Source organism: Lactuca saligna, chromosome 7, assembly GCF_052625555.1.
Source record: "Lactuca saligna cultivar CGN05327 chromosome 7, ASM5262555v1, whole genome shotgun sequence".
Classification (NCBI taxonomy): domain Eukaryota; kingdom Viridiplantae; phylum Streptophyta; class Magnoliopsida; order Asterales; family Asteraceae; genus Lactuca; species Lactuca saligna.
Window position 1 is genome coordinate 166,363,326 of NC_136423.1, and position 20,944 is coordinate 166,384,269.

Consider the following 20,944-nt stretch of genomic DNA (forward strand, 5'->3'; position numbering starts at 1 on the left):
CAAGTTCTCTTTATTTTTCTTTAGCTCCATAGGAACTTTCTCTTATTTCACCATTGGAACCGACTCCTCGGAAGTAACTTCTTTTTCATCACTCGGCATTTCATCACTTTCCTCACTTATCAAAGATGTTGGTGCTGTGTAGGCAATGACTTCAATGAAAAATGGAACTTATACTCTTGGTTTAGTGCGTTTGACTTGTTGAATTGTTTTGATTTCTTCTTCCATAAGCTTCTCTAATTCTCCAAGCTCATCATCATCTTCTATATTGAACACTTCACCTTGAACGTTAATTCCTTGGAAACCATCTTGTATTCCAAAATCTTCCTTATCATCACCAACCCTAAATGTAAGCTTAGATTCACGAACATCAACTAAAGCGCAAGCAGTATTTAGCTAAGGGTGACCAAGAATGATTTGGATATTTGCATCCTCCTTCATATCCATAATTACAAAATCAACCGGCAAAACAAATTTCCCACTTTTAACAAGGACGTCTTCAATAATTCCTCTCAGGTGAGTCACCGAACGATTAGCCATGTGGATGGTCATTTTTGTTGCCTTCGTCTTCTAGATATTTAACTTTTGGTAGAACGAAAAAGGCATCAAATTTATGCTAGCCCTAGAATCAGGTAAAGCATAAGTCTTCAAATTATTTCCAAACACACATGGAAGAGTGAGGTGTCTAGGATCTCCCATATTCTTAGGTATCTCTCCCAATACATCACTTGATCTTTACTCACGAAGAATCACTTTAGAATTCTTCTTCAGTTCATGTCGAGTGTCTATTAGATCTTGCAGGAACTTCGCGTGTTCTGGAACTTTTGAAAGTGAATCAATAAAAGGAGTATTAATAGGAATACCCTTTATTTGGTGAATAAACTCCAGATGTTCCCTTTCTAGTGGACTAAGATGTTCTTGAGACGAGAATGGAAAAGGTGGTTTATAAGCTGGAACAGATACATAATTTTTTTGTTCAGACCGGGCCCACGACGTGAGCATAGCGGGCTCACAACGTGAACTGGGTATTCCAGCAATGTCTTCATTTTCGAGCTTCAGCGTCTTCGGCTTTGGGTCGGGCTTCTTTGGCTCTACTTCTAGTGCCTCCAAAAACTCATAGATTGCCTCTTCTTCAGTATCAATAGCCATAACATGAGGTTGAGATTTCTTTTCGGGAAGTTGTGAAGATAACTTATTATTCACCAAAGTAGTGAGTTTACCAACTTGGATTTCTAAACTATGAATCGATGCTTGATGATTTCTTAATGAAGCTTGCTGGTCAATCATCATTTTGTGTTGTTCTTTCATCATATTTATGTGTTCTTATAGCACTGCATCAGTATCATCATGTCTTCTCTCGGATGCTTCCATGAATCGGGTCAACATGTTTTCTAAGTCTACTTTCTTCTCGGCTGGTGGTTGCTCTTTTTGGTAGAAGCCTCGGTCTGTCTGCTTAATTTTTTCTTCTTTTTTCCTCTTGTACTCATCGTAAGGCAGCTACTCTTTCTTTCGTTTTCTCCAGTCTTCATCATACTTGTCCCACTTGAGTAGAAAACTTGAGCCTTCTTGTTCCTATATTCATCCAAATGCAATCTTTAGTCAAGTGTGGACCATTATATCGTTCATAACCAACTCTAATTGCATGAATTGAGTGGTTCATTTGGGTCAGCCTTCGGTCCATATTATTTAGCATTGCCATCATACCAGCCATATCCTCAGAATGTGTACTCCTAACTCCCTTTCCTCCTTCATTCCTTGGATTGTGGTATTCACGAGAATGCTTTGCAAATTCTTCAACTAATTCCTTGACTTCACCCATATTTTTCTTTGTAAGTGGTCCTTGAGAATCAAGGAGTTTCCTATTCATTACATTGACCCCGTTATAAAATATGGGCACTTCTTGTTGAATGTTAAGGTCATGTTGAGGACAATTCCTTAACAACCCCTTGTAGCGCTCCTATGCCTCGTAAAGTGACTCCCCCGGGTTTTGCTCAAAATTGGCTATTGCCTTGTTGAGTTTAGTTATCTTGGATGGTGGACATAATTAGTCTAGAAATTGCTCACGCATTTGAGCCCATGTAGTGATTGTACCCGGTGGTAGTGCTTTTAACCAATCCTTAGCAGCTCCCTTAAAAGTAACAGGAAGCATCCTTAGCAAGACGATATCTCTATTCACATCCGGGACATTGAAATTATCAGCAATGTCGGTGACCTCATCTAAGTTGTTAAACGCATCATTATGATCTTTTCCATAGAATGGGATATCCTTTAGTTTAGAAAGGACGAATGTGGCGGTGGCAGGAATGGCAGGTTGTACAAAACCTGGACCAACATCATCTCTAATTCTCTTTCTGTAAGCTCCCATGGATATTTCTTCAATATTTTCCATCTCGTTTCTTGGCTCGTTCTCGGGTTCACTTGTATAAAGTCCAAACTCGGCTTCGGATTCGTATTCGGATTCGTTCGGGATAGGTATTTGATCTAAGTCTTCAACCTTGTTCTTGTCCTTTGAAGATGAACTCGATTCCGTTTTCTTTCCCGACTTCTTTGAGAACACTGACTTGAGTTCTTGTAAGGGTGTCTTCTTTGGTGTTTGAGCTTCTTTCATGTTCTTCTCTTTCTTTTTGTGAAGGGCAAACACTGGATCTTCAAGAGGTGGCACCAAAGGTGTGTTAGAGCCCTTGGCCATGAACACCTACAAAATAAACAAAAAAAAAATGTAAAACTGAACTAAGAAAGACAAACTAAACTAAGAAAATGAGGAATCACAGGATTCACGTCGTGAGCCAATAAAGCTCACGTCGTGAGTTTTGTAATGCAGAAAAAAATGAAACTGAAAAATAACTTTTTGCAGGTTTTACGTCACAAAAAGGATCGATTATTTTAAACCAAAATAAAATCAGTAATTAACTAAGTCGTTCCCCGGCAACAGCGTCAAAAACTTGATGTGCACAAAAGTACTCACTAATTTTATAATTTATAACCTAACAAAACTTAACTAACTAAAATGCACCTAGGCAGTGTACCTAGTTGAATTATAGAATAGTTGGGTAAGTCGGGTGTCTATCTCAGGGAACGGTGTTAACTAATTAACACTACTAGAAAAACAGCCTTTTACGACGCTCATTGTGCGTCGTAAAAGGCGCAGACGACGCGCAAATGCGCGTCAAGGAAGGCCCTGTCATAAAGAGAGACGACGCGCTTTTGTGTGTCGTCTATAGACGACGCGCATTTACGACACTCATTTACGACGCGCAATTACGACACGCGTTTACGATACACAATGCGTATCAAGGAAGGCCCTGCCATAAAGGAAGACGACACGCATTCGCGTGTCGTAACCTTACGACGCGCGTGTTAATGATACGCAATGCGTATCAAGAAAGCCCCTGTCAAGAAAGGCCATGTCATAAATGAAGATGACACACATTTTTGCGTATCATAATTTTAAATGTTTAAAAAAATATTATTTATAGATTTACTTATTTTCAAATTAAATTTGTATTTAATGTTTCATAATAGAAAATAAAATATCATATACAAAAAATAGAATCCATTGCATAAATTTAATGTCATACAATTATATTTCTTACAATATATAGATTTGCATCTAATCTACTATGTATATCAACTAAGTAAATTTGCATCTTGCCTTTCATAATACTTTGAGACTAATGCTCCAAACAGCTGATTATATGGTTAAGTAGTTGTACATTGGCCCATCTCACTCAATAATGACTTAGCCAAATTCAACTCAAAGTCTTTACTGCATGTTGTTGATAATGCTGCAAGATTTAAATCAAGTGGCTTTATACTCCTTTCTTCCATCAACTTTACCTGATGCACAAAATAAACAGAAAAAAAAAAACATTGTAGAGGAAGGGGTAATTTGGGAAAATGTGAGGGGTATAATATAATAAGAATGCAAATACTTAATACCACTTTCATGCCATCATGGAAACGTGTTGTCACTACTAGAAAGTAGAAAGTAACTAAATCAGTTTTTTTATCGGTTATGATTGTATCTATTTTCAGTGATTTTGGATTTGTAACTTATTAAATGATTGTATCTATTTTCAGTTTTTTTATCGGTTATGATTGTATCTATTTTCAGTTTTTTTATCGGTTATGATTATATATGTTCAGGAATTAGGAGACATTTTCAAATTTAATAATAATCTTTTTATTTGTAATTTTTATTGCATCCATTGAATCTTTTTGGATGTAATTTAAATGTATATATGTAATCATTTTTTGTTGTAATTTAATTTTGATCCATGTAATGTGATTTTTTCAGTGACACTCAAGGTTGAATGTTTTGGTTATCATGATTATTATTATTATATCTTTTTATATATCTCAAATTTATAAAAAAATATGGATTTTTTACCAAACGGATATCCATCGGGTTCCCCGTATCTAACAGGTTTTCTTTTACCCGGATCAATATGGAAACAAAAGTTGTATTTTATAAAATTACCCAAAATGACGAAAAACCAAAATATTTTGTTAAGTTATGATGTACCTCAATGTAGATGAAGTGTTCAGCTTTTTCAATAAAAGAAATGTAAGCTTTGTGAACGCTCTCTTCAACTTGACTTGTCCCAGCTGACCATTGACTCACACTCCTTAAAACCTACAATTGAGAAATGTAAAAACCAAAAAATCTAATCTAATAATATATTTAATCATAAATAAAAAAAATACCTAACAACGACATGCAACACAAGGACCAACTTGACCTGTTTCATCAGCAGAAACAACCAGGTTACCTAGCATATCTGGAGTTGAAGTTTAAGATGATTAGTTTACTTGGAGTTAGTTACAATTTACCTGTTGTTGATTAGTTTCTTGTATCTACGCCTTTGTCTACCAGCTCCAACAGCCCTTATACATGTAAAGGACTTGAAAGAGTAAAACTTAAAGACTACATAGCCACTTACAGTGAAAGACAAAAGCCACCATGCCAGCATCTCAGTGTACCAATCTATCATGACCACGACATAAACAAAATTCATTTTAATAAAACTGATTTCATTAAAACAACAAGCTAAACAACAAATCATTAATTTCAATTGATAAAACTTAATTCAAGGATAAAATAGATTTACCTGATATCAAAGGTCAAGTGTTCTAAATTTGCTTTGTACTCTTCAAGTAGGTTTTCCAAAAAAAGAAATCATTAATTTCAATGCACTTGTCAGTTTCTTTTATGTTAATGCTACCCGATGAGAGTGGTAGAATCATAACTAATGAATTCAAAGATAGTGAGACTAGAATATTATGATATGAGTTAATGAGAGTGCAAGTTACCATTTTTTTATTCCTTCAATAAGATCCTCACCAGCCACCAAATCAGATTCTGCAGCTCTAGCCTTCTGCAACTGCTCCATCAGCAAACACAGCTACACGCAAGGCCTGCAAATAAAAATAGCTTACAAAGGAGAACCCAAATAAAACTCCAAGTCTCTTTAAATTATCACTTGGTGAGATCACAATCCCTATGAGCATCAACTGCACATTAGGAAAAAAGAGAACCCAAATAAACCTCAAAGACTAACTCATTTGAATGCACATAAGGAAATCTTGAATCACCAGAGGAAAAGGCAGATCTAATGAGATCACCAGACCAATAGTAGGAACGTATATGAGCATCAACTGCAACATCTTTCAGTTTTCCACCCCTAACCATAGATAACATAGGATATGAGTAAACAAATATAATGGTCTTGGTATTTGTATATGATTACATTACTTTATGGGATATTGTCAAGAAAACTGGTTCAGATTTGAACTCTTACCCCAAAATTTTCATTTAGGCTTCTAGTTTTATCCGTTGTTCTTACCTTTAAACACCTGTAAAAAGAGTAGAACTAGAAAAAACCCTATGGTACATACAGATGCAGTTACTCTATCCAACCAAACCAACCAATACTCTCTACATACATACAATACAGATACATATAGATAGATATAAAAACCACAAGAAAGAATAATAATAAAATAAAATAAAATAAAAAACAAAACTTGGGGAAAGGAGGGGTTCAATCTTGAATGCATTGGATCTCTCCCATCATAATACGGTTGCTGGTAACCTTAAACCCAAGCAGAGCTGGGTCGATTTGCCTCCCCTTTTTGCCTTTCTTTTTCCCACCACCACCACCAGTTTTGCTATTGTGTCCCTCTGCTGCACCCTCTGGATCTAGTGAGGGTGGCTTCCTAATAAGATGATTATTATTAATGCCACAGATGCATCACTCAATGATTACGTCCTCCTAAACCCACCACCACCTACCATAATCATCATGGTCTCCCTAGTTTCTCTTTCTCTGAAAGTTGATTCCACCTCACATAACCCCCCTTCATGAGATGATGATGATGATGATGATGAAGGACGTCTCACTAATGTATTTATATTATCACTACTACTACTACATCTTTTTAATCCCCTGCTGCATACAAACCCTCAACATAAGAAACCAAAACATATCAATTATCTGTTCCAGGATTAATAACTGAAATTACCTGTATTGACCCTCTCCAGCTGCTGCTGCAAAAGACTCAACCCTGTCATTGTACAAGCTTTTATTCCCACATGCTAATATCATATCAAAAAACAAATATATTTATTTACTACGCTACGCATAAAAAATAAATACCATCATAAACAGGATATAAATTTACTAAAATTATTTGGCATTTCCCCATGGTCTATAGCAGCAACACCACCTTGTTGATTTTCTGCGGCTACACGTATCATCATGTTGAAAAGCAAACCACCTGCATGAAAATTACACTTGACTCTCTTTCAGGCGTCCCATTGTTGAAAGCAAACCACATGCATGAAAATCAAGAAATGAGACTTTCTTTCCCTAACTTTTTACGAATTTTCCCTTACCTGACAAATTGCGCAGAAACTAAGTTCTTGATCAGCAGATGAAACAACTTCCAACTTAGAAGACATAAATACCCTTGTTTACAAATAACCTAAAATAAAATCCTCTGATAACCTTGATCCAGCATTCCCAATCTGCTCACCTAATGCAAGAAGCTCCTGCATATACACAAAAGGTCAATTTCGTAATTTGACTAAAAAAGAAGCCAATCTTTGTATACTCATAAGACATATGATCAATATCCATACGCATATCTCTATGATGATCAACTCTTCATCCATAATTAGAAATATCAAGCATTGCAACACCCTGTTATTAGAAAAAAAAATTAATAAAAGGAATTTCATTTTCTTGCATGATTTGATTATGAAGAGAGTAATATTTAATAATAATAATTAACATCTTCAGGAAGAACTCTTAAATGTGGAAAGTCATGTGGTCTTTCCAAGCTCGGTTAAAAGAGGGGTTTATGTAGAAGCTAGTGTTTATAAAAATCCACAGTTCCATTGAAGGAAAAAAGTTAGAGCATCAATAGAGATGAAGATTGAAACCTTCTTGAGATCTGGTCGAGATAAATTGGACACGACAAAGAAATTCAACGCACTGTTCTTCAATGTCAAATAAATTGAGAAGATGGTCTGATTCACCTATCGTTCAATGAAATGATTCAAATAGAAGCCCTAATTTTAAAAGACAATAGCTATACTAAAAAAAGAGAGTCAACATGAGAAGTATCAAGAGGTTCACATTACCTTGGAGACGACTTGAGAAGTATTAATCAAAAGTTTCAAGATCTCTCTGCTACAATGGTTCAATCCCGCATTTTGATTTCGCCACAACCACCACAATGGTTTTGACTAGCGATTCAGTATAGGGAATAAACCATACAAAAGCTATCAAATAACCCTTGGAGTGAAATTAAAGAAACCGTGAAAATTTTAGTGGATAGATGAAGAGAGATTTTAGTGAAGAGATGAAGAGCTAGGGAGGGGATGAAATCGATTTCTAACTGAAAAGAAAAATCTAATTGAATAGATAAACCTATTAAGGTGGCGGTCAGGGAGGTGAGACGGGACACAATCACAGGTGTAGTGGAAGAGTCACATTCGTAGTCATCAGTGCGATGGAGGAGTCGCACACCCAACTGAGAGTGAAACCATTCAGTTATAAGTATTAGCTTATCGTTGGTTGATTTGTAATGAGGAAGGCCTGACGTCGCTGGAGGAGAAGTGGCGAAGCAAGGTGAATCATCCATTGTTTCAGAGCTAAGAGAGATACGAGATTGTTTTCATTCTTGAAAAAAACCCTAGCTAAAATGGTCACAACGATTTTGTGGAATTTAGTATTTGGTGATGTTTTGGGATTTTGTTGTGCGAGAAAAGACGAGTGGTTATGATATTAGGGTTTTTTGGGTATTGATCAGTGAGGAGAGGGAAGAACGATGGAAATAATGCAGAGGATGAACGAGATGTTTGATGATACTGAAGATGAAGGTGAGGGACCTAGGGCTTTTTCTTGCTAAGTAGAAGAGGCGGGGGGATTAATTTTTAGGGTTCAATAGGCGGGGGTAATTTTCATCGATTTCATTTCCCGCCTAAAACGCGTGTTTCACTTAAAAATTATAAAGCGACACCTTTAAATGACGCACATTTTATGAAAGGCGCCCTCCGCATTTCTTTTTTTTTCTTTTCTGACACTAATTTTAGGGTGCGCACAAATGCGTGCCCTCTATCTTTCAAATTTTGCAAAACTGACATTATCTTTTAGGGCACTTGCAAATGCGCGTTGTCTATCAGCGAGTGTCATTGTTTGCGCGTCATTAAAGGGCTATTTTCTTGTAGTGTAATCTACTTACTACTAAATTAATCTAATTATTAACAACTTAAAAGGGTTTTATCTGATTTTACAAGATCAGACGAACTTCACTCAAATTCAATCAATTACTAAAAATACTTTTGTTAGTTCGAATCTACTTTCCCTCAATGGTATATAATTTATCTATGACAATTACTGTTGGTACCAATTAAGATAGTATTAGCAATTTAGTTCTAAATCTACTAACTTTAATGAATTCATGTATGTCTATGTATGGTCACACAATAGTTAACACATAATCAATTATTGAATAAGATTAGAGCCATGTAAGATTTATTAATCAAAACACAATAGCAGTCATAATATGAATTCTCTAGCACGGATTAATTCAATGATTCAATTACTTATCTAAGATTGGTTTGATCTTAGCTCTAATAAACTAGGGTTCACTGAATTATTAGGTATTCAAATTCATGCAGATTTGTATTCACTAACTACAAAGAACAAGAATTAAAAGCAATCAAATATTAAATTAAACATGCTAGGTAAAATCAATCAACACAAGCATATTACCAACAAGTAAAGTCAAATCTAATGCATCAAAACCATGAGTTCCAGCTTCATCTAGCTAACAAATGCAGCTAGATTTAGCTGGACATACTAGCAATTAAACATGCACAAATCAAAGTATAAAGACATGTTCAAGTATCAACAATTAAACTAATTATGAACCTCTACTCTTTAGGTGTTGAAAACCTTTTTCCAAGACTTTTCTTCTGTTGAAATTCGTCTTCTAAAACCCTTTTCTCTGGCCGAAAGTTTTTTCAAGTCGTAATGAGCAAGAGAATTTAAAATATCTGATTTTACCGAGTTCACGTCATGAACCATAAGGATTCACGTCGTGAATGCAAGTTTTCCTTATTCGATAAGGACTCTTTCACCCGGATGCATATCTTCTAGAATACTCTGCTCACGCTGTGAACATCTAATTACTCACGTCGTGAGCATGTTTTTTGCTGAGTTTTTCAGCCTTCTTCCCTTCAAGCCTCCAAAGTTCCAAATATTGTCAGTTCTAGTCCATCTCTTCGAGAATGCTTCTATTTTGTCTGCAAATAACAATTTATCCTTATAAGTAACATTATTCTATCAAATAACCAAAATATATGTAAAATGTAAATAAATATTGCCTAAAAATATGTATAAATATGGCAATTTCAAAACCTCTTACATAAATACCATACCTATTCATTCACAATTCTTTTCTCTTCTTCTCACAATCACACACTTCTTTTGCTTGATAAATTCAAAACCAATGGCTCCTAAAAGGATGAACTGGTCAGAAAATGAACAAGAAAACTTAGCATTAGCATGGGTAGCTATTTCAGAAGACACATAAATACCTCCTATTTTTTGGGTAAAAGTTGGAAATGTTTTTCATGATTTAATAGGTTGTCAAAGTCATAATCTTGATGAAATATGTTTGAAGTTTCGCGACATGAAGATTAAATGCCTTGAATTCAATGGGATTTATAACTTTGTTATAAACAACATAGAAAAAGGTGACTCGTTTGTTGTGGCCATGCATCAATATGTGTGGCAACCCAAAATTTCTATCCTATAAAAGTCAAACTTGGTCAATTAAAGTCAACAATTCAATCAAGGGTTTTTCCCTCTCAAATATCATCCTCTTCCTCTTCTTATTCAAGGGAACTTTCTAAGGACCTTCACTTATTCATCAAATCTCCAAGATATTTGGGCCGTGAACTCAAGAACATCGAGTGTTCTTGGGCTGTAAACCATTCATTGGGTCGTGAACTCCTTGCAGCCTCCCATCTTTGCTTATAACACTTATTTTGTAAGTTTTTCTTGCATCCTAGGTTGTTTTCCTAATACCTTAGAGGTTATATTCACTAATTATGTACATATATGCTATGTAAATTGCTATTTAGGACTTGTTTTGACCCGAGAACTAGCTTGTGAAATCAAACATCCTATATAGAACTTTCATTCAAACCACTCAAACAAGGCGAGTTCATACAGCTAAAAATTTCAGTGTTATGCTTTTAAATGCTTTTTAAATGCTTTTAAGGGGGAAAATACAAGTAGAATACGATATAATTGTGTTAAAACACTTACATGCGAAAACATCAAACGAAAGGATTTCTTATACTCAAATACTTGTTAAAACAATTTTAAAACTATTCTTAGACTTCTGTTTTTATCAAAATCATATTTGTGTATCTATTTACGTATCAGTATACTTTAATGGACTTAGGACTATTTTGTAACGCCCGTAGATCCGGGCTAGTCAATTTAGAGGCAATAGGGGTCGAAAATGACTTTTCGACAAAAGATTATTTAGAATAAATAATCTTAACCAAGTTGTGGAATATGTCACAAGGTTTCCGTACATATAAAGAACGCCAAAATCCGAGTTTTAACAAAGAAGTTATGGCCCGTCGAAGTTTTACGGAAAAATCGGCACGGTACCGGGAAGCGTAAATAGTGAATTTACGATAGAGCGAGATTTATCCTTAGCAATCTAAACGAAAGTCGTATAATATGTTAAAATAAGAGTGTCGATAAAAAGAACGCCAAAATCTGACTTCGTATGAGGAAGTTATGATTTTTCTAAGATTCGGCTTAGTAGTGTACAACCCGAAACTTGAATTTTAGTTCGAGCGGTTTTTGGCTTACGCGACCTAAATGAGAGTTGAAGATCTCATTAATAGGAACTCAATGGTAAAAAGACAGAAGAAAACGGAGTCCGTATGAAGGAGTTATGAATTCTTCGCGGTCATTTAACAGTCTAAACGCCTCCTACTATTAAATTTAAGATCGGTCGAGAATTAGCCGACGGAGTCTAAACGAAAGTTGTAGATCTTGATTTTACCTACGCGTGGATATAAAGAACGTTGAAAACGGAGCTAATATGCAAAAGTTATGATTTTTCTAAGTTTGAGGGCTGATACGCGATAGGGGGTGACGCGGCACCACCAGAATTGGACACGTGGCACCACCAGAAGGTTGCCACATGCACCAACTCGGTGAGTCATGAATTAGACTCAGCGAGTCCACCAGTTAGGCCTCCTATAAATAGAGGTGCTAGGTTCCCTCATTTCCTCACCCCTTAACCTTCTTCTTTCTCTCTCTAAACTCTCTCTCTAAGCCTCCCTAACCCCCCCTAAAGCCTAGGTAAACCCCCTAGCACCCGAAGGAAGCCCCGAGGCTCCTGGAGTCCCAAGAAAAAGGGTCTTTCAGCTCGGAAACGCTGCTCCAGTGAAGCCCGATTTTCGAGAAAACCCGCTGTAAGTGAGCTATGCCTACCCTATCTTTAGCATAACTTATGTTTCGATATAGTAATGTTATTAGGACCTTAAAATAATTATTTGGTCTATTATTATGAGTTATATTGAGTGTTATTTAACGCTTATATAATAATAATAATAGTCAGACTATTAATTTGTCGCGGATATCGGTAGACTAAACCCTAGTGGTGTTAATACTAGGTTTAATCGAAGGAAATTGTTTTGAGAGTATCGAAGCGCTGTCCGAGTGCTGAGTCACCACCTTGCAGGTGAGTGCATAGTCCCTTTCATCTTACACATAGATATGAAGTATTTTAATATAAATTACGTGCGGTGTGTGCATATTGTCTGAATACTTGCTGTTTATGCTGGGTGAAAGATTTTATACATGTTTTAAATGATTTAAACTATATATGTATTTTATATCTACGAAAATGTTGGGGTAAAACATGGGTAGATATAATAGATGAAATATGAGTTGGATGATGAGTTGAGAGGTGATATAGACTATGAGGTGTGGGTGAGAGGTGTACGATGTGAGAATCCTTTTTCCCAAACGATGTCCTCGTCATTCAGCAGAGTATGGATGACAACCACGGACTATCCTAGATAGTCCAGTGGAACACTAGCAGGCTCGCAACCTGTAGGTGTTGTGAACGATGTGTTCACCCGGTGTACTCTAAACCTTGGTGATCATGCAGACTTGATACCTAGACCCTGGCGATCATGCAGACTTGGTGCCAAAACCTTGGCGACTATGCATACTTAGTGCCTATTGTATAAATTCTGGCGACTATGCAGACTTAGTGCTTAAACCCCGGTGACGATGGACTTCGTGCCAATTCCTTAGGATGATCCTTTGGAATGTATGAACGAGGAATAGTTGATTCTTAGGGTAGATCCTTAAGAATAAAGCAGATAATGGGGATGGGTAATTGGGTTGATTGTTTGATTGTTTGAAAATAATAATTATATTATTGTGGGTTGAAAACCCTATGTACTCACCAGGATTTCCAACCTGACCCACTCAGTTTATTTACATCACAGGTGTTGATATGAAGTCACATTACACTGAGAGATTTAAAGAGATGTAGATCACTAGTGTAAATAAATGTAAGTTCTGTTTATGCTTATGTTTCTGTATTAACGATGACATCCCAAACATTTTGAAATAAATAAAATACGTTTCTTCGAAAATGTTTTAATAACGTATTTATCATGTATTTCTGGAAACAAATTCCGCAACATTTTTATTAAAAGAAGTACTCTGATTTTTATAAAGCATAAACAAAATCGGTCTTTTCTGGCCGTGAAAATGGGGATGTCACATATTTCTAAATACCTTGCCTCGTGTTCCTTGTTTGGTTGTGGGCCTAGGGTAGGATCACTAGTCCGACTGTCAGCTAAATCATAGTTATACTCATTGAATACATACATGAATATTAAACCCATTTTAAGGAACATACTAACTCGGTTGCTTATGTTGAACAATTGAGTCTCTTCTACAAATCAGTAACAGTTTAAACAAACATACTAGTAAACTATAATAGGTATAGTTTAGAGGATTTCTACATACTATTTCTAGATTAGAGAAAACATACATGAGTCAGTACATACACACTATCAGTATACATTTACAAAAACAAGAAGGAACATACATACTATAACAAGAACAGGAAGGAACATACATACTATAACAAGAACAGGAAGGAACATACATACTCTAACAAGAACAAGATAACTAAAACGTGATGAAACTATTTCAGGACATAGCAATAAACTTGCTATGTCACACTCTTATAACCAGAGTCTCCTGTAAGGAGAGTGTAAGTTTGTGTATATATCTATAGTGGATTAACAATCCTACACCTTGCTACTAGCTACAGTAGGACATGAAAGTCTACGGGTGACAATTGTCATAACTTTTTGACGCCTGAAGAATGTCGTGTTTCACATTAGTCAACCAAGCATGGTTATAAATCTATCACATTTTAACCTTAAGATTAACCAAATTAGTTACAAGGTAGTTAATGCTTCAGTAGTGTAATTTATACAACACTCCTATAAGTCTTAATTTTTCCATTTACTTTCATACAGTGCTATTCTCACAAGAGAAACGCATACTCTTTTTCAAGTAAAGATAGTTACCAATATGGAAAAACATACATTTATACTATTTCAAGTACAAACATACATTCCCACCACTAACCACCATAGTGGTGGGAGTCACATTATCACCACACTCTCTATCACTAATTATGGGATACCAACCACTAAACACACAATTCCACTTCATTTTTTTTTTATTTTTTTTTAATTTAAAAATATATCAAAACACAATAAAACATTTTTTATTTAAATTTAATTCACAAACAGAATAAAACATATATTTTTTTAAATTAGTTTTTTATTCAATGAAACTAAGATTACATTAATTTAAAACACACAACATAAAATGAAAAAAGATAACAATAAAAAAAACGTAAAAATGGAACCATAAACAACTTAAACTTGTTTTTAACCCTTACTTTTAATAATTAAATTTTGGGGAATTTCTCAATTTTCACCAATATTTTACGTGTTTAAACGATGTGTGTTTCGTGTCTTCATATTGTCAGACCCCCAAACCGAGATGGCGGAAACATTCAGGAACGGATGATGTCATGTTCCTTTCAATCAAGGGTTTTTCCCTCTCAAATATCATCCTCTTCCTCTTCTTCTTCAAGGGAACTTTCTTAGGACCTTCACTTATTCATCAAATCTCCAATATCTTTGGGCCGTGAACTCAAGAACATCGAGTGTTCTTGGGCTGTGAACCATTCATTGGGCTGTGAACTCCTTGCAGCCTCCCATCTTTGCTTATAACACTTCTTTTGTAAGTGTTTCTTGCATCCTAGGTTGTTTTCCTAATACCTTAGAGGTTATATTCACTAATTCTATACATATATGCTATGTAAATTGCTATTTAGGACTTGTTTTGACCCGGGAACTAGCTTGTGAAATCAAACATCCTATATAGAACTTTCATTCAAACCACTCACACAAGGTGAGTTCATACCCCTACAACTTTTAGTTTTATGCTTTTTAAATGCTTTTAAGGGGGAAAATACAAGTAGAATAAGATATAATTGTGTTAAAACACTTACGTGTGAAAACATCAAACGAAAGGATTTCTTATACTCAAATACTTGTTAAAACCATTTTAAAACTATTCTTAGATTTCTGTTTTTTTATCAAAATCATATTTGCATATCTATTTACGTATAAGTATACTTTAATGGGCTTAGGAGTATTCCTAAATACCTTGCCTCCTGTTCCTTTTTTGGTTGTGGGCTTAGGGTAGGATCACTAGTCCGACTGTCAGCTAAATCATAGTTATACTCTTTGAATACATACATGAATATAAAACCCATTTTAAGGAACATACTAACTCGGTTGCTTATGTTGAACAATTGAGTCTCTTCTACAAATCAGTAACAGTTTAAACAAACATACTAGTAAACTATAATAGGTATAGTTTAGAGGATTTCTACATACTATTTCTAGATCAGAGAAAACATACATGAGTCAGTACATACATACTATCAGTATACATTTACAAAAACAAGAAGGAACATACATACTATAACTAGAACAGGAAGGAACATACATACTATAACATGAACAGGAAGGAACATACATACTATAACAAGAACAAGATAACTAAAACGTGATGAAACTATTTGAGGACATAGCAATAAACTTGCTATGTCACACTCTTATAACCAGAGTCTCCTGTAAGGAGAGTGTGATTTTGTGTATATATCTATACTGGATTCACAATCCTACACCTTGCTGCTAGCTACAGTAGGACATGAAAGTCTACGGGTGACAATTGTCATAACTTTTCGACTCCTGAAGAATGTCGTGTTTCACATTAGTCAACCAAGCATGGTTATAAATTTATCACATTTTAACCTTAAGATTAACCAAATTGGTTACAAGCTAGTTAATGCTTCAGTAGTGTAATTTATACAACACTCCTATAAGTCTTCATTTTTCCATTTACTTTCATACAATGATATTCTCACAAGAGAAACGCATACTATTTTTCAAGTAAAGATAGTTACCAATATGGAAAAACATACATTTATACCATTTCAAGTACAAACGTACATTCCCACCACTAACCACTATAGTGGTGGGTGTCACATTATCACCACACTCTCTATCACTAATTATGAGATACCAACCACTAAACACACCATCCCACCTCATTCTTTTTTTATTTTCTTTTAATTTAAAAATATATCAAAACACAATAAAACATTTCTTTTATTTAAATTTAATTCACAAACACAATAAAACATATATATTTTTTTTTAAATTAGTTTTTTATTCAATGAAACTAAGATTACATTAATTTAAAATACACAACATAAAATGAAAAAAGATAACAATAAAAAAAACGTAAAAATGGAACCACAAACAACTTAAACTAGTTTTTAACCCTTAGTTTTAATAACTAAATTTTGGGGACTTTCTCAATTTTCACCAATATTTTACGTGTTTAAACGATGTGTGTTTCATGTCTTCATATTGTCAGACCCCAAACCGAGATGGCGGAAACATTCAGGAACGGATGACGTCATGTACATTATCATAACAATGCATAATAGTAAAACAAACAACAACATCCATTGCATTAATAATATAGTTAATACAAGTGTGTTCTGTGTAAAGTTGTAAGACACCAAAAATTATATCAAAATAAAGAGACGAGTCTTGAACATGCTGCGTCTTCTCAAAACCTAGTCTAGTGTACCTGACTACTGGTGACTTGAGAATACACGTTATTTTAAAAAAGAGTGTCAACATAAAAGTAGAGTGAGTGCATAAGTATTTTTGTGTCAAATATTTGCATTTGTTTAATGAAAATGTTTGTATATGTAAAGTAAAAATGTTTGTATCTTTCCAGAAAATCCTATATTTTCTACTTAAATGAAAAGTAGTGTTCTATCAAGACTCAATTGTTTGTATGTTTTGTTCTTTTAAATAAAGTGTAGAATGTATGTTTGTACTTGAAATATTATAAATATATGTTTTTCCATATTGGTAACTATCTTTACTTGAAAAAATACTATGCTTTTCTCTTGTGAGAATATCACTGTATGAAAGTAAATGGAAAAATTAAGACTTATAGTAGTGTTATATAAATTACACTACTAAAGCATTAACTACCTTGTAACCACCACTATCGATGGTCTTATGCCCTCTAGTGTTTGTGACTTATTAAACTTGTTTTATGTTGTTTTTTTATTTAGAGTAAATTGTTGAAATCGTCTCTATGGTTTGGTTAAAATTGGACGTTTGGTCCCTAACTTTTCTTTTACACTGGGATCATCCCTGTGGTTTGATTTTGTTACGTTTTTCGTCCCTATGGTTTGGTCAAAATTGCACGTTTGCTCCCTAACTTTATGTATATAAGGAACGAAAAACGTAACAAAACCAAACCATATGGAAAATCTGAGTGCAAAAGAAAAGTTAGGGACCAAACATGCAATTTTGACCAAACCATAAGAACAATTTCAATAATTTATTTATTTATTTATTTTGTTAGAGTTGGCTTTCATAGTTTGTATATTTGGAATTCAGATATCCCTTCCACTAAAAAAGCAAGTTGCATTACACTCATTTTCTCTTTTTCATTAGTTTTCCATTATTGTTTGGGATAATGATTTGAAAGGGTAATATATTTTTTGATTTGTACACATTTAGTAATTAAGTTTTTTATTTTTTTATTTATTTATTTATTTATTTTTTTCCGTTCACATTTACCTTTTCAACTTGTTAAACTATACATATTTAGTCCTTATGACCGGCTACTCCAGGTTATCCGATAAAAATGACTTAATAGGGCAATATATTTCCCACTTTGTACACATTTAGTCCTTAATATTTTTGTACACATTTAGTTCTTAATATTTTTTTGTTGCAAAATAAGTCATTTTTGTTTTTGTATTAATTCAGTACTTATGAATAATTTCTTTAGGTTTTCTCATGACATCTTATGTGGGATATGTTAAGATGGTCCTGCTATATGTTGTAGGCCAAGATTAATGGTGCGGATTGGCTATAAACTATAGGCATGGAGACTCGAGAAGAGCGATTGGGTTAAAACGGGATGCTAACAAACCCTGGGTATTCCAGTCTGATTACCGACTAGACCTGTTGCATGTTGGCGTTCCAGTCCGATGACTGATTGGGCAAATGTATTCCAATCTAATGAGTGTGGGTCCGTTATGCATGATAATACGTTTGTTGTATCGGGTATTTTGGGGAATCTTACTAAACTTTGTGGTTACCCAGTTGTTTATGTTTTCAGGTTCAATTGTTGGTCGTGGGAAGGAGAATGCATGACTGTACACACTCATCAACAATTTTGAGGATTCCACAATTCTTATATCACTCTGATTTTCGATAAATGTATTTTAGAATAAACGTTTTTTCTTAATAATGGATTTATAATTATGGAGTTTTGCCTTATATAAAAATGAAAATGTTTTGTAGTGAAAACGAGATATTACACATAAACATCCACAGCCCCACACACTTCATCAATGATTGTCTCACGTAAGATGTCGTAAGAAAAACCTAATAAAAAAACATTTATAAGTACTGAATGTGTACAAAAACAAAAATAATTTATTTTGAAACTAAAAAATATTAAGAACTAAATGTGTATAAAAATATTAAGGACTAAATGTGTACAGAATGATAAATATATCACCCTTTTAAGTTATTTTTTCCGCTTAACCTGGAATAACTGGTCATAAAGACTGAATGTATACGATTTAACAAGTCGAAAGGATAAATACAAATAAAAAAAATTCAGTTACCAAATATATACAAATCAAAAAATATATTACTTTTTATGCGATTATCCCTTATCCCTTATTCTTTCCGTAATGGCCGCTGGGCGAATGCACCCCACCTTCAATTAATAGCGTCGGTTTCAACATATAATCTGGTCTATATAGACTGGTTCTTTCATCCACTAAAAAAAACCACCAAAAATGGCCTCTCCCCATTGCATCTATACAACTTCCCTTCTACTTTTGCTCAGCTTTCAACTATTTTCCACCATTTCCGAAGCTGTTGTGCCAGCTTCAGACACCTTCAGTTACGTAAACGAAGGTGTTTTCGGAGATTATATCGTAGAGTACGATGCAAATTATCGTTTTCTTCCTCCCTTTTCTAACCCATTCCAGCTTTGTTTCTACAACACCACCCCTAACGCATACACTCTAGCTCTACGTATGGGTACAGTCCGATCGGAGGCGCTTATGCGTTGGGTTTGGGAAGCCAACCGAGGCAACCCAGTTCGTGAAAACGCTACCCTCACCTTCGGTACAGATGGAAACCTTGTCTTAGCAGATGATGATGGCCGGATTGCTTGGCAAACCAACACCGCCAATAAGGGTGTCGTCGGTTTTCAGTTGCTCCCCACCGGTAACATGGTTCTTCATGATGGCAAGGGTAATTTCATATGGCAAAGCTTCGACTCCCCAACTGATACTCTCTTAATCGGTCAATCTCTTCGAGCTGGTGGTGTCAGTAAGCTGGTGAGCCGGGCTTCCGCCGAGAACAACACCGATGGACCATATAGCTTGGTGATGGAGCCTAACATGCTAGCCTTGTATTACAAGAGCCCTAATTCACCTCGCCCAATGCTTTATTGGTCCTTATTCGTTGACAGAGTTAGTGTGCTCAATCTAACTCTTACTTCAGATCCAGCTACAACTGAGGGTTTTCTCTATTACTTCGAGTTTCTTTACTTTACGACAAACTCCCAGGCTGCTTCGGATGTCGACTTGACCTACGCCCACACACGATACAACAACACGTTATCATATCTTCGAGTAGGGATGGATGGGAACCTTAGATTCTTCACGTATAATCCAAACGTGCAAGTCTACGCTTGGGATGTGGCTTACGAGTTTATGGGCAGAGATTCCTTAGAAAGTGAGTGTCAGTTGCCGGAACGATGTGGGAAGTTTGGGCTATGTGAGAATAGTCAATGTGTCGCATGCCCAACACCAAACGGACTAAGTGGGTGGAGCACAGATTGTGAGGCAAAGAAGGTGACATCTTGTAAAGCAAGCGACTTTAGCTACTATAAGCTTGAAGGTGTTAACCATTTTATGATAAGGTACACGAGGGGAGATGGTGGAACGAAGCAAAGTGATTGCGAAAGCAAATGCACCAAGGACTGTAAGTGCATGGGATATTTCTACCACACGGCTGATTCGAGGTGCTGGATTGCTTACGATTTGAAAACATTAACTAAAGTCAGAAACTCGACTCATTTGGCGTATATCAAAACACCAAAGAATTAGCCGCATTGTCGAAATCTTTGAATTGCCAATTTCCTCTTTCAACAGCATTTGGTTTTGTTTCACCCATTGAGTAAATCTATTAAGATTTGAATAAACATGATGTAAATCTATTAAGATTTGAATAAACATGGATATCGGTCAAAGATATGACCCAAAGATTCGATAATTGTTGTTTTTTTTAATTAAAAAGTTAATACAATTTATTTTACCGAAAAATAGGCATTTGCTGAAAGCAACCAATGATATTTCTTCTTATCGAGAAGCTACACGCGGAACAAACCTTTCGTAAGGATTTTGTGGCTGAGAAGCGTACACGTAAACACCACCACAGGTTCTGTAAGATAGTGTTTGGTACGTACAATAGGACGGGACGTACACAACAAAAAAAAAATTGAGAAACAAAGTAAAAAGATTTTAGTTCCACAAAAAAGGGTGGAACTTGATAGAAATTAGGGATTTTATATATTTTAATTAAAAGATCAATGTAATTTTGTTTCATTCTTGTTTGATGGGCTATTTACAGATTTTCTATACTTAGATCATATGCAAT

General features: G+C 35.1%; 1 non-coding gene and 1 pseudogene across 1 annotated transcript; both read left to right on the top strand.

Annotated features, from left to right (window-relative positions):
- Positions 1 to 1,910: 1,910 nt before the first annotated feature.
- On the top strand, positions 1,911 to 2,017 carry LOC145007715 (small nucleolar RNA R71). Its single transcript, XR_013663086.1, has one exon. It is a non-coding gene; the product is annotated as a small nucleolar RNA R71 (small nucleolar RNA).
- A 17,015-nt stretch (positions 2,018 to 19,032) lies between these two features.
- On the top strand, positions 19,033 to 20,560 carry LOC145005042 (epidermis-specific secreted glycoprotein EP1 pseudogene; annotated as a pseudogene).
- Positions 20,561 to 20,944: the final 384 nt, after the last annotated feature.